At 46.8% G+C, this 14,189-nt stretch overlaps 1 protein-coding gene across 7 annotated transcripts in view; it reads right to left on the bottom strand.

The window, feature by feature from the left end:
- Window positions 1-14,189, bottom strand: part of NAV2 (neuron navigator 2) — a 606,131-nt gene that overhangs the window by 122,553 nt on the left and 469,389 nt on the right. The window lies entirely within an intron of this gene.

The raw sequence follows: 14,189 nt of genomic DNA, 5'->3' as shown, positions 1-14,189 counted from the left end.
CGCTTCAACGCTTCATCAGGGGTAACAAGCACTATATAAATGCATTTACAATACAATACAATACAATACATGGCAGGCCGGTACCTAAATGACCTCTGGGACTAACCCTGCCAGCGTACACGCAGCCCAAGCTCTACACCAGCGCCATCACCTCAGCGACTAACCCTGCCAGCGCTCGCGCAGCCCAAGCTCTACACCAGCGCCATCACCTCTGGGACTAACCCTGCCAGCGCTCGCACAGCCCAAGCTCTACACCAGGACCATCACCTCAGCGACTAACCCTGCCAGTAAATGCGCATTGCAAGTTCTACACCAGCGCCATCACCTCTGGGACTAACCCTGCCAGCGCTCACGCAGCCCAAGCTCTACACCAGCGCCATCACCTCTGGGACTAACCCTGCCAGCGTACACGCAGCCCAAGCTCTACACCAGCGCCATCACCTCTGGGACTAACCCTGCCAGCGCTCACGCAGCCCAAGCTCTACACCAGCGCCATCACCTCAGCGACTAACCCTGCCAGTAAATGCGCATTGCAAGTTCTACACCAGCGCCATCACCTCTGGGACTAACCCTGCCAGCGTACACGCAGCCCAAGCTCTACACCAGCGCCATCACCTCAGCGACTAACCCTGCCAGTAAATGCGCATTGCAAGTTCTACACCAGCGCCATCACCTCTGGGACTAACCCTGCCAGCGCTCACGCAGCCCAAGCTCTACACCAGGACCATCACCTCAGCAACTAACCCTGCCAGTAAATGCGCATTGCAAGTTCTACACCAGCGCCATCACCTCTGGGACTAACCCTGCCAGCACTCACGCAGCCCAAGCTCTACACCAGCGCCATCACCTCTGGGACTAACCCTGCCAGCGTACACGCAGCCCAAGCTCTACACCAGCGCCATCACCTCTGGGACTAACCCTGCCAGCGCTCACGCAGCCCAAGCTCTACACCAGCGCCATCACCTCAGCAACTAACCCTGCCAGTAAATGCGCATTGCAAGTTCTACAACAGCGCCATCACCTCTGGGACTAACCCTGCCAGCACTCACGCAGCCCAAGCTCTACACCAGCGCCATCACCTCTGGGACTAACCCCGCCAGCGTACACGCAGCCCAAGCTCTACACCAGCATCATCACCTCTGGGACCAACCTTGCCAGCGCACACGCAGCCCAAGCTTTACCACCGCCATCACCTCTATGAATGAACCCACCAGTGCATGCACAGCCCATTTCCACCAATATCACCATCTCTGTGAACGCTGAGCTACAGTTTAACTTCTCAAGCTCTACCCTGGCGCCATCACTGCACTGAATTTTGGGAAACAGACTAACCCCAGCAAGGAATGTGCATCCAATGTTCTCTACCAGCACCATCACCGCTGTGAAAGTTGAGAGACAAACTAGCCCCAACAGCTCATGCGCATCCCAAGCTCTCTACTAGTAACAGCACCACTGTGACTGTTGAGAGACAGATTAACCCTAGCAGCGCATGCGCATCCCAAGCTCTCTACTAGCAACAGCACCACTGTGACTGTTAAGAGAAAGATTAACCCCAGCAGCGCATGCGCATCCCAAGCTCTCTACTAGCAACAGCACCACTGTGACTGTTGAGAGAGATTAACCCCAGCAGCGCAAGCGCATCCCAAGCTCTCTACTAGCAACAGCACCACTGTGACTGTTGAGAGAGATTAACCCCAGCAGCGCAAGCGCATCCCAAGCTCTCTACTAGCAACAGCACCACTGTGACTGTTGAGAGAGATTAACCCCAGCAGCGCATGCGCATCCCAAGCTCTCTACTAGCACCATCACCGCTGTGAGTGTTGAGGCACAGATTAACCCCAGCAGCGCATCCCAAGCTCTCTACTAGCACCAGCACTACTGTGACTGTTGAGAGACAGATTAACCCTGGGTCCAAGGGGGGTATGGTCCTGCCTGAAAGTCGAAGTGCCAAGTCATCAAAGGGAGACAGGCTTCACGAATTCAAAGAGCTATGATGACACCTTGGACCGAGTGAGATACTTGCTGGCACCAACATTCATTCAAATCAGAGCATATACCCTTGCTCTCAGCCCGTCACATGTCTAGGTTGGATAAAAGGAGTTCCCTTGACTTGGGTAATAATTAATCAGCACGTTATCAGTTTTATAGTCAAAGATCAGACAAATGGTACCAGGAAGTGATTATTTTATCACATTATTGACCTTGGGCAGATGTCCACTGTACATTTCCTTACTAAGGTGTAGGGAGTGTTTGTTAGGAGGGAACTGAGTGAATGACCTCAAACTCCTGCCTTGAAAGTCGAGCAGGCGTCCTCCTGGGTTGGATTAACCTGGAGCCAAACAGATGTGCCTTTTTTTTTTTTAGGTGCCCTAAATTATATCATGACCAATCTTGCCAGTGGGCATTGCTGCCAACACAGCATCCGTTCACTCTGCCCCGTCAGGCGCAGACACGGAGTTGGGATAAATCTTCAGACGGAACAGCCATATTTGGACTGGTGCAACGCGAAGGCTCACAACAAACCCAGCAGCCCTGTGCTTCTTTGAGGACTGTCAAGTCTGTGCCCTTCTCTGCTGCTTTCCTAGAAAGCCAAACCAGGAGATGTATTGATTCTCCTGCGCTTTCCATCCCGGTTTCCTAGAGAGTCAAACAAAACACATTTCACTGGCCTTTGTGAGCTGGTTTCCTAGAAGTCATGGAAGGGCAGGTTGCAGCCCTGTCTGGAGGGTCAGTAGCTGGCTTCCCACCCATCAGATGACCAGTGCATTCGCCCTTCCTTCAGAACATCCTCACTACAGCCATCATCATGCCATCAACGTCCTCTCCCCAATGCCGGTGGTACTGCAAGCGTAATAGTGAACCTAGACGAAGCGCGTGCAAGCTATCACAACAGCCAGAAGTTAATCCATAACCATTCAAGTAGCACAATAGCCACATGCTCCTTCTTGTCCATCCGAAAGGATGAGACAGTCGGGTCACTCCCAGTTCCCATGATGCAGCTGGGCATAACCGGAGGCTATGTTTGCAACCACCCCCTGTACAATGCCCCCTGAGGATTCTGGCCTGTGGTTGTCCACTATTCAGGAGGTGGGGTGCTTGGGGAGCATTTTATGGAATCCACATGGGTCTGATTGCAGAGCGACACCTATGTGCCCAGGCACACCCTTCCCTGGGGGCTGAATCAAATTTCTACTCTTGATAGGCGTGGACTAATGATCTCAGCATTGGTGCAAGACCTACTTCCTTCAATGTAACGATTGTTCCGTTTGCTCTGACGCTACACAGGCTGCCAAGTATCCTTTGACCCCTCACTTGGGGGCAAAACAATAATATGAAGTAAAACACTACATAGACGGTTTGTTCCCTATGCATGGTTTACCTTTGAAAGAAGAAGTAGAAGATCTACGAAGGAAAATGAGTGACCATGCAGGTAATTGAGAACTGTCAGCAAGATGAACTATTGCGGGTCACTATAATGTGATGCAACAGAGGAAACATAACTTGCACCATCATGGGTTCGAATTTCACTTCTAAAGACTAACACACCCCCATAATGGATGTTTACAGAAGAGCTTGTTTGCAATTTAAAATCCTGAAAGAGTCTCAAGCCACATAAGAACCGAAGCCTCCGCCGAAGCAAAAAAAGTTTTCTAATCTCTGTAATTTGAAATCTATTTTTGGAATACGATCCCCTGCCATAGGCAGAGTAAATGATGGGCTCCTTGTCAGACGGAAGAGCTCAAGCAAAGCCCAGCAAACGTCGCCGTCTTCAAGCTGTGAGGACCGGTCAGCGCAGACCACGCTTCGGATTATAAAGCGCGATTTTATCCGCTTGAGGCTTGTTCTCTGTTGGCTTGGCACGTGCATCAGCTAACAGGCACCGCTGAAGGACTTCGTTTCATACATCTTATGTTGGAGTCTGGTTTCGGCTTCGAAGTGTGCTATCACACATCTTGCTGGAAGTTCGTGCATCTAAACGGGGTAGCTCCGAACGGCTGGGGCTGTTAGCATCTTCCGAAAGGGTCATCAATGGAAAAGAAAAATTGATTAGGAGTAGAGATTAGTTGTCAGACTCAATAGGTCATGCAAGCTTAAGGTTTATGTGAAAGCAGCTCCATTATACTAAATTTACATGTCCCGCAAAAGGTTATAAATCCGACATATGAAATTCTGCAGCTCACACTCGTCATTAGCGCACCTTGGTCAGACCTTGGCAAAACGACAAATTATCAAGTGTTCAGCTGAAGTGTTGTTCTTTTATTCGACCTGCACCTTCCTTGGTGCACAAACAAGTTCACACTTGTCAACTTCGATCCAAGGACATACACCAGCTCTCGTCCTAGAAGCAAACGCGTCACTTAGGGAAACTGGCGTGTACACCTTATTTTGCTTCATAAAACCCACTTAATTAAAATACACAAGATGAGCTTTGTGTTTTGTGAGGGTACCGGAGAGGAGTCGGACTCAAGAACAAGGAAGTGGGAAACCTCCCCAGTCGGCCCTGTGCACGGATGTTTTAAATAATCTGGTGCAAGTACACGCGGTCCAAAGCCTCGGCCCATCGTTTTCACTTCAACTTCGAAGCAACAGAAAAGACTCTTTAGAGTGGAGAGAAGAGAGGGCTGGCTACTCTCCCACCTTCAATATTCCTAGGCCTCCACATTATGACGTCACAATCACTTCATTTTCTAGATTGCCAAATCAGTGGGTGGTGTTTAGGTCTGGTCACATATCACGGGTCAAGTCCCTGGACAGCCACCGGGACCCAGGTCAGCACCAGCCAGCACAGATCACACACTTCCAAGGAGAAGTCACTGGCTGGTGTCAGTAAGGAGTCTACGCCTAGAGGTGAAACGCTCCCAATATGCTCTACGCATGGAGGGAATCATCGACAAGTCAATGACTACTCAGTAAGTGCCCTCAACAAAGTACAGTAAAGTTGACCAAATCTAACCATCCCTGTGAGCAGGAATCTGTTTTCAGAGTCTGGTTCATGAGCCGCGTCCTCAATGGGTGACCGATGAACACTTCTCAGAATGTCTGTAAACGATGCATTCAATTTGAGCTACTCGATTACCGATCCATTAGGTGACTATTATGACATCCTTGGAGGTACCCAGACCCTCTTATGTGTCCCCCATCAAGGATCTCACTAGCAGTGTTGGTGTCCAGAAATAGTTCAGCTTCTATCGTTAGCGCCACCGGCAAGCTGATAATCCCAACTTCTGTATCGCCACCTCTCCCAGAAAATGTATTTTAACTTGGAAAGCACTTTGATGCAACCTCTGGGATGAAAGAGTGTTATTTTGCCAAACCTTTTCGAAGCTTTTTATTTTTAAAAGACAATTTTCAGAATTAAGCACTGAAGCTAAAAGTAGTGATTTCGAAATCAACACTGCATTAGTAAGAGAGGTATGGGGTTTTGTTTGCATATGGGCATGCGCTACATTAGGATCATAATTAAAAGTTTTTAAAAAGCTGATTAAAATGTATTTAACTTCGGAATCAAACAAATATTAAATGCACTGCAAACTGTATGGAAAATGTACAAAAGTAGTCGAAAAAAGCACCTCAAATTACTGCTACGAACTCACAACTATAAGACAGTTTAGCGTGGCAATGAGATGCTACTGTCTGCTCATAGTAAGGAACAAGCATTTGCAATGCAATAGATCTCACATTTATGATAGTCTGTGCTATAGGCATTGTAAATGGCAATGCCTTTGACTTATGCGTTTGTTTTTAAAATAGATAAATAAAAGGCATGGTCATTTACAATGCCAAAAGCTTAAACTCTCGCAAATGCGAGACCTATTGCATTGCAAATGCCAGTGTCCGTGCTATAAGATTTTTTTTAAAGCATTAGGAGAGAAAGCTATTTGATAAAATGTGCTCAGAGGCTGTACTTAAACCTACTGAGTAACAACACACGTAACAGGGGGTTTCCTCATGGGTGTTTACAAAATGAGGCAAGGCGGTACTAAGGAGGGACTACTAAGCCATTTGACTAATGAACAGCCACAGTTTACAGTGGACAAAGCACACAAGCCAATGAAAAATATAAGCGGGGAGGGGGCGGAGCTTTAAGTCTATACCTGAATACAGCATGCCTCGCAGAGCAGCACATGCGCTGCCCAGGCTCGACCTAAAAACAGGACACTAAAAACGGCTCTGCGGTTACAACATCTTCAATTATTTGCAATACTTTTCTATTTGTGGTGTTTGATGGACTTTTTTGTTGAGTGCATTGTGCATCAAAGGGCGCAGGTCCATTTCATATAAATTGCTAGCCAGCTACAACTAGCCCTCGAAGTTGGGGTTATAATCCCAAATTCACACTTGCTACCACAACAGGCCAATCTATATCTCTTGCTACCACACAATCAAATCAGACTCCTTTCAGGGATGCCTGTTCATTGCCATATACTGTTCAAGAGTTGCCTCTAAGCTGATGTCTTAGTTGGCAAGGACTCATCGTAGCCTGAAGCTAAGAGACAGTCCACCTCAGGTTAGAACAATACAAGATTTCAACAGTGACGTTCTGTTAAAATGCTTGTAAATTTTTGAAGGCTCAGCTGCTACCAGAGCTCTTTATCAAATGCATATATATGTGATCAAGGCCGTGGAAACGAGGTCGAAACACATCATGCTGAAACTGCAATAAAGCACTCACTTATAACCTACACGCTGTGGTCCGTACTGGTTTTTGTTGTCAGAAGCGGTAATTCAGGACTCTGTGTGTGTGTGTGTGTGTATATATATATATATATATACACATATACAGCCAATCACCATCACTGCATTAAAACCTGGCTCTTCGACTCAACCACAGCGCCGTGTGGACGGATCAGCAGCCCCTCCTCACAGTGCCTTGAGAGCCTTACGGGTCAGTAGTTGTGCTTTACAAGCCATTGATCGATTGATTGATTGAACCCCTTTTCTGTCCTGTACTATGCGCTAGCCAAAAATTATGTATGCTCTTAATTTGGATCATCGTTTGCTGCCCATAAGGACCAGAGTGCGCAGTATTAAAAGCTCTACAAAGAATAAATAAAAGGTTGTGGTAAAGTGTGCCACCTCCTTTTATGTAAAGTTAATCATCTTTCACTTCTTGGGTGCACACAAAAGTATGTTGCTAGCCATTAGGATTGCACAGGCCATCACCTCAAGTCATCCTAAGCCCCACCTGATGAATCTAAGAACGACATTGGTCTCTGCATACTCTGGATGGGAGCCAATCAGAAAGCCTCGGCCATTGTCTCATCAGGTGGGACCAGTAAATGTTAATCTAAAGTCTGGAAATAAACCGCCATCTTGTGCAGCAGCAAAGGGCCAACTTTCAGCCTCCAGCGCCAATGATAAGCCGCCTTCAGCGATCAATGTAGGTCCACAGTGTCGGAAACAAGCCCGGCAGCGCCTTAATACGGTGCCATTGTACTAAGTTTAGAGAAGCACTTACGGTGAACCCTGGAAACGTAGCGTAAGCAAACACCTCGGAGACACCCAAACTGCCGCTACCAGGGAGTCTGGGCAAAGAGGTTTCAAGTGAGCACTTCATGGCATGAGAACAAAGAAGCCACACTCTCTGCGCCCCGGTCCCAAAGCAGGGAAACACATCAATGCAACCGCAGTGAGAAAATGAAAACATTCATTAAAAAGCAGTCAGAGAGAAGTCTCAAAATAAAACAAGCAGAGGAATTTCACTGGGTCCTCTGCGTACTCAGCTGTCGTGTGTGCGTAAAATATCACTGAGGACCAGAACCAAACTGAAAATGCGTCCTCTGGTACACAAAGAACTTTAGAGCGCAACTCTGCATTACCAGGGCTGTGACGGAGCACAGATCTCCTACAGCAGAATGAATGTATTCATAAGAAGCACTTGCTAACCAACAAGCAATCACCCCATCCAACTCAATGACTGCATTGACGAACACTTGCTAACCAACAAGCAATCACCCCATCCAACTCAATGACTGCACTGACAAACAATAAATAACCAACAAGCAATCACCCCATCCAACTCAATGACTGCACTGACGAACACTTACTAACCAACAAGCAATCACCCCATCCAACTCAATGACTGCATTGACGAACACTTGCTAACCAACAAGCAATCACCCCATCCAACTCAATGACTGCACTGACAAACAATTAATAACCAACAAACAATCACCCCATCCAACTCAATGACTGCACTGACGAACACTTACTAACCAGCAAGCAATCCCCCCATCCAACTCAATAACTGCATTGACAAGGAGCACTTGCTAACCAACAAGCAATCACCCCATTCAACTCAATAACTGCATTGACAAGGAGCACTTGCTAACCAACAAGCAATCACCCCATCCAACTCAATGACTGCATTGACGAACACTTGCGGGCCAACTCCCAATCGCTGCAGCCATCTCAATGACTGCATTTACAAGGAATACCTGCTTCCCAACTCCCAGCAGCTTCACCCTACTCAATGACTTTATTGATAAGAACCACTTACTGACCAACCCCCGACCACTTCATCCTACTCAATGACTTGACAATGAACACTTCCTGGAAAACATCCAACTCCACCCAAAACCCTCATCCCTCCAAGACATCCTCACTCTCTACATTTCCCGCTCTAAACTACAGTTGTGGATGTCTGTGAATTTCATGAGACTCAAAAGACATAATTCCTTCTGTTCTCTAAACGCAAAACCAGACTTGACCTGTAGCTGATAAAGAAACTTGGTCTTTAAGGTTTTTCCCTTACACATCCCCCACAAGCCAAGTCTCTGTGCGTCACCCTGGATTCCAAGCTCACTCGCCATATAAATATTGCAGCCAAATCAGCAAATGTTTCCACCCCTCTCTCAAATAGCTGAAACATCCATTCTACAAACACAATCTATGAACGGCCATCAAAGGGCTGGGGGTAGCTTGGTTGGATTTGATCAATGCTCTGCTCTCCCTCTTCCAGACCCCTCACACTCTGCAGCAAGACTCACGTCCCTCACAATACAAACATGGCCACGTCGCCTATGGCTGGGTCCAAACTGGGGTGGCTCAGTGAGCAGAAAAACAACGGATTAAACCCAGATCTCCTGACTTAGGGCGAGTGGTTGGAAAGTTTCAGCACTCCGTCCATTATCTTGTGTTTGCCACATCACTCTCCTGCCATAAGACTTCCAAAGGCTTTCAAGCCAGAATCAGACTAAGGTACTGTAGTTTGGCAAGTAAAGAAACTCATCATAGTAAGTCATGCCCAGCAAGACATCTACAATCCACCAACAAACAAACACTCTCCCTGCTTATCGTTTCAAGGGGCTCGAACCCCCCAAGAACCAAGAAGACCCTCTTGATGGAAAGACCACGATTTAGAAAGTCTCAAGCACAGACGGCGATCCTTCTCACCTGTGCTTGACACTGGAGCCAAGACGCACTAAAGACTAATTCATTCCAAATTCAACTGAACTGACAGATGATTATGAATTCTATAATATTTATACTGAAGCCTGAGTCAAGTGCTTCTCACAATATATGAAGGCATCTTTTTCCATTACCCCTCGAGGTCACCTATAAAGCTTCTAAACAACCCTGGGGCCATTTATGCAAAATTGTTAAGCAAATAAAAAGGGAAGAGAGCAAGTGTTACAGCCTAACAAGACATCAACAATCACCCAACGTAAACACTCCCAGTGTCACAGTATTTTAAAAAAGCACTGATATGAATGTGTTGGTGGCATTCAAGTCCATCAACCCCTCAGAAAAGCTGGACTAAACTGACACACTGAGGTCTTATGAGGCAAGTCTTTTCCTGTGAGCTCCTGAGAGGAAAGCCCGACTCAAGGGTTATCCTTCATCACCTGTAATGCCAGTATAGAAGCGAGTAGCGTCATCTGTACTCGGAGGCGGAAGCATTCGCTTACAATATGTGAAACATACAGGCCCCATCTAACTCACCACTAATCTACCTGCAGGAGTTCTGGCAAAGCAAGTTCCCCAAAGTGATGGATGGCATGGTGGAGCCTTAACCAATCCAGGCCGGAAGACACAAGCCAGATTAGTACCTGAAGGTACTCGCACCAGAGTTCCTTCTATATCTTTTTTTAAGTGGAAACGTTGTTAAGCACTCACTGCTGACATCTGATATCAGTGCAGCTCATGACTTGGGCTGTGTTGACTCTGCTCAGATTCCACCCTCCTCCACAGATCGATAAACAGAGTACCACTAAAATGGGTATCAGTGGTTATTCAGGGCACTTGGAAAACGGAACTCTGTAGTGTCACACGCCATATGGGAACTAGCCAACATGTTTTTAATACAGTTTTATATAGTGCGACCTAGACCCGAGGATATCATGAGCACCAGTTTTGTTACACGAGGACACATTCATTTTTGTTAGGCACGGAGAGATTAAGTGATTTGCCCAGAATCAGAGGACGTTGAGAGTCGTTGCCGAGACTCGAACCCGGTTCCCCAGCTTCGAGGTCGACCGCTCTAGCCATAAGGCTACATCCTCTCCCCTAATTGTTGTTAGGGTCATCTCTAAAATTAGACAGAGAGCGCCAACTTGTGGCAGACTGTCACAAGCACCTGTGCTGACAATTAGGTGCCAGTGCCAAGCACAGGAATCCACCGGCTCAAATTAAGCACTGACCCTTTAGTGTTCTCAAGCTCTCATGAAAACATAATATTTGATCTATTTTATTCCTTGACAAGAGAAAACCTACATGGACTAATATTGAAAAATACTGTAGCTTAGGCTCACTGAATACCCAAGGACAAACATTACATCAATGCTGCCCAGTAAAGAGATTCATTTTATGTAGCAAAACCGAATTTAAACTCACAGGCGAAGCAGGGGAGCAAGGGAACCATGGGCCCTAGTGCAAGCAGATTAAATGGTGCAGCCTGTCCTGCTAGGGCAGTAAAAGACAGGACGCTCTCACTGATGTTCAGTGGGCCCTTCGCGCGCCTGTTCCCGCTGCCACTGCACCTGCTGCACATTGTAGCGACGCACCGCAGATTTCCCTCCATCAACCTGTCAATTTTAGCCCAAGATCTTTTAGGAGGAAACAGGCATTCTGTGGGTTTTGGTTGCTAAATTCACAGTCCAGCTCGGAATGTTTTAGATCTAGGGTTGGGGGGCGGCCACATGTGAGGAATCCAGATGCACACAGCAGGTGGGTCACAAAAGAATCAGAAACGTTGTTCAACCGGAGTACAAGAAAACTGTGCCCACAACACATCACAGAAAACATGCAGCAAGGGTCCATCTTAAAAGCAACAGATATTCAATTTCGCGAGTTGGATTTTCTTTTACATGAAGCGGGCACTATAAATCCTTTTGACTCCAGAATTCACAAAACTGGCATCTTGCCAAGAAGTGCCCAACTCAAACAACCGCAATTAAGGGGTTACTATCTGAATACTGCACCAAAAGAATTTTGATCTTTTTTTAATTGGGTAGTTTCTGCGCTCAAAATTGTTAAATTCAAACAACCAGCAGGTGTCCCCTCATTTGTGCGTATATAGAGGGGTAAAATCTCATTTATGGACCTGTTCAGCCGCAGCCTGGGGCAGTCACCTGGCAGTGCCAGCAGGTGAACCTAGGAAGAAGCGGAGTTCTGAAGACTGGACACGGTTCAGAGGGGGTCACTTGTCTGTTTCTTTTCACACAGCACTAATATCAGCGGACATTAAAGTCTACTGTTAAAAAATATATTTCAAAAACGTTTTCACCTATTACTACAATTTATTCAAATTCAACTCTTGTCTGTGACACGTGGTGCAAGGCTCCACTGGGCATGCTGGGTACCTCATTCCAAAAACACATGGTGCACTCTCTGCTGATAGTGCTTGGAAGGCAAGCACGCTGCGTGGCTCACCAGCGACTCCTGATGGAGGCCAGAAGACCCTCACAGGGATGGCTACAGGTGAGTACGACCCAGGGCCACTGGGGTTATGCGATTGTGCGGGTGCAGAGATTTTGCATAATTCAAGATGTGGTAATTTTGCCACGAATACATCATCTCCAGAATTTAAGTTAAGGAAAAAAATTCTAGCTCAAACAGTTAAAAAGATACTAAAAATGCAGCAACATGTGATGCCATGCAATGAAAGGCCATTGGCAAAGCTGGACTGGTCACATTTCTGTTGCCTATTGATATATTCGGGTGTTAAACAAGTAATGAGGTGCAGCCAACGCCCAGACAGTGTTACCATGTTTAAAAATGACAAAATAATAATGTAATACTATTACAAAATGTGGCGCATTGTGCCACATAATTTGCCTTTTTTGCCACATAATTTACACTCCTCTGCTACATAATTTGACCCTCTCCTGCCACATAATCCCAATGTAGTCCTCTCTTGCTACATAATTCCAGTATTACCGATACATAGCAGCCCCTTTTGAAATGTACACTTCTCGGGGACTGTAAAAACGGGCAGCTGTTTTTATTACTGTTTGCCCGAGAGTGTTAGAGTCCACAAGCAAGCCAGGGGTCACGTTGTAGTTCACAGATAAACAATCTGACAGACTCCGAATCTAAAAGGGAATGCTGTCATTTACCGACCCAACGTCTCCTAAGTACATTGAGAAAAGAGCCCGTTTCCCACGTGCGCGAGGTCTGCGCGACCCTACCCATTTCAACGAGGAACACACGCAGGTATCCGCGCGTCACGTGCAGTGATAGTAGAGGTTTTCAGCGATAACGCTTTGTTGTAGGGCTGCACTGTCTGGAAAGATGGAAACACAAATTCACTGCTCGCAGCAACCTCGAATTTCATGAGTTCATGGCAGGCACATTATAGACTAGAGACCGATCACAAGTGCAGCCATGTCCCACATTTTCATTTATGTGCAGCCCAATGAACTGGGGGCACTCGGGCGGCTCCTGCGTTTGAGTGGAGGAGCGTCACCCCACTTAATTGCCCCAGAAAGCGAAAATTGATTCATTACCATTTTATTTTCCGTCAACCCGTCTTGAACCCTGTCAGGATGGGGCGGGGCCTGCTGAGTGGCAGCAGTGGTGAGCTTCCTGTGCACTAGTTGATAGTGTGCATGTCCCTTTGGCCAGTGTCTTGCGATGGCCAGCCTGACATGCGCACTATTAAGCTCTCAACCCGGCTGGGTTGAGAGCCTACAACGGCGGTGGTGGGGGGGGGGGGGGGGGGGGGGGGGGGAAAGCTGGATCTTATGGTTATTTGTTGCACTTGCTTATTCATATCATGGACCGTCTTGGCTATGTTGGAATCTCTACATATACCTCGAGTAAATGTGGCCAAAAAACCAGAAGCATCCCGCGGTAGCTAGCCCCGTTACAAGGTGTTCCCTGGTGGCAAATACATTTTGGATGACTGGTATGCCAAGACACGGGCTCCGAGGTCATTTGCCATGTGACGTCACTAGTGGCGATCAACAAGGCCAAAACTAGTCTAGAGCGTCTTTTGTCCTCTTAGAGGGGGCAAGGCACAGTGGGTTGGCCTAGACCACCCCTTCTGGGATGAGACCGAGATGACTGCATACGACTGGGGCCTTCTGTAGTGGCGCAAACGAGCGAAACAAGGATGCCCTGGAAGCCTCAGTGATCACTGAGACCAATGGCTGTTCGATGCCAAAAGCAACAGTTAAGATGCTAAAATAACTAGGAATCTGCATTCTGTGGTGAGCAACCAACGGGCACGGACAACGCAGAGTGTGGGCTTCACTCTGATCTTTTGCAATGATCTTCAAAGTGCAGCTACTGTGCTGCCAAGTGCCAGCCCAGGCTCAGTCTGATGGCTGCCCGAGGCATAATTACCACTGAGGGAAGGGCGGAGCGAGCCTCAAGCAAAGCCTTTTATTCCAAAGAGCTATCATTTCAGATTCAGAGGAATCCAACGCTGTGGCTTCTGAGGAAACGCAAAAACTAAAGAAGAATCAAGTGTAGAAGCATTTGGATAACTCTGGAGTGGATGTCTAGAATCCCATCAACACTAAAATAATTAAACATACCCCTTGTTCAATTTCAGACTAGATTTTTTTTTGGTTATCACAATGCGCTGCAGTGAAAACCAATTATTTAATATTTTGGACATTTGGAAAACAAATTCCTATATGCCAGTCTATTTAACAATGTTCAACTCAACTAACTTCAATATAAACAAGCATTGGCAAAGTCAATAAGTCTGGCTTGTGTTTGGAGACGTGAGTAAATCA

This window comes from Triturus cristatus, chromosome 3_1 (genome assembly GCF_964204655.1).
Source record: "Triturus cristatus chromosome 3_1, aTriCri1.1, whole genome shotgun sequence".
Lineage (NCBI taxonomy): Eukaryota > Metazoa > Chordata > Amphibia > Caudata > Salamandridae > Triturus > Triturus cristatus.
Note: the sequence above shows the minus strand (reverse complement) of the source record. Positions and strands in the feature narration are given on the sequence as shown.